The sequence below is a fragment of the Mobula birostris genome, unplaced genomic scaffold, assembly GCF_030028105.1.
Source record: "Mobula birostris isolate sMobBir1 unplaced genomic scaffold, sMobBir1.hap1 scaffold_1532, whole genome shotgun sequence".
In the NCBI taxonomy this organism is placed as follows: Eukaryota; Metazoa; Chordata; class Chondrichthyes; order Myliobatiformes; family Myliobatidae; genus Mobula; species Mobula birostris.
In genome coordinates, this window is record NW_027274573.1 from 23065 (window position 1) to 24025 (window position 961).

Genomic DNA, 961 nt, shown 5'->3' on the forward strand with positions numbered 1-961 from the left:
AACAATCACACTGTCCGATCGCACTGATCTATCACACTGTCTCATCGCACTGACCAATCACACTGTCCCATCCCACTGAACTATCACACTGTCCCATCTCACTGAAGAATCACACTGTCCCATCCCTCTGAACTATCACACTGTCCCATCGGACAGAACTATCACACTGTCCCATCTCACTGAACAATGACACTGTCCCATCTCACTGAAGAATCACACTGTCCCATCCCACTGAACTATCACACTGTCCCATCCCACTGAACAATCACACTGTCCCATCCCACTTACCAATCACACTCTCCGATCGCACTGAACAATCACACTGTCCCATCCCACTGAACAATCACACTGTCCCATCGCACTGAACAATGACACTGTCCCATCTCATTGAAGAATCACACTGTCCCATCCCACTGAACTATCACACTGTCCCATCGGACTGAACTATCACACTGTCCCATCTCACTGAACTATCACACTGTCCCATCCCACTGAACTATCACACTGTCCCATCTCACTCAACTGTCACACTGTCCCATCCCACTGAACTATATCATTGTCCCATCGGACTGAACTATCACACTGTCCCATCCCACTGATCTATCACACTGTCTCATCCCACTGAACTATCACAGTGTCCCATCGGACTGAACTATCACACTGTCCCATCCCACTGAACTATCACACTGTCCCATCTCACTGAACTATCACACTGCCCCATCGGACTGAACTGTCACACTGTCCCATCTCACTGAAGTATCACACTGTCCGATCGCACTGAGCAATCACACTGTCCGATCGCACTGATCTATCACACTGTCCCATCCCACTGAACTATCACACTGTCCCATCTCACTGAACAATGACACTGTCCCATCTCACTGAAGAATCACACTGTCCCATCCCACTGAACTATCACACTGTCCCATCTCACTGAACAATCACACTGTCCTATCGTACT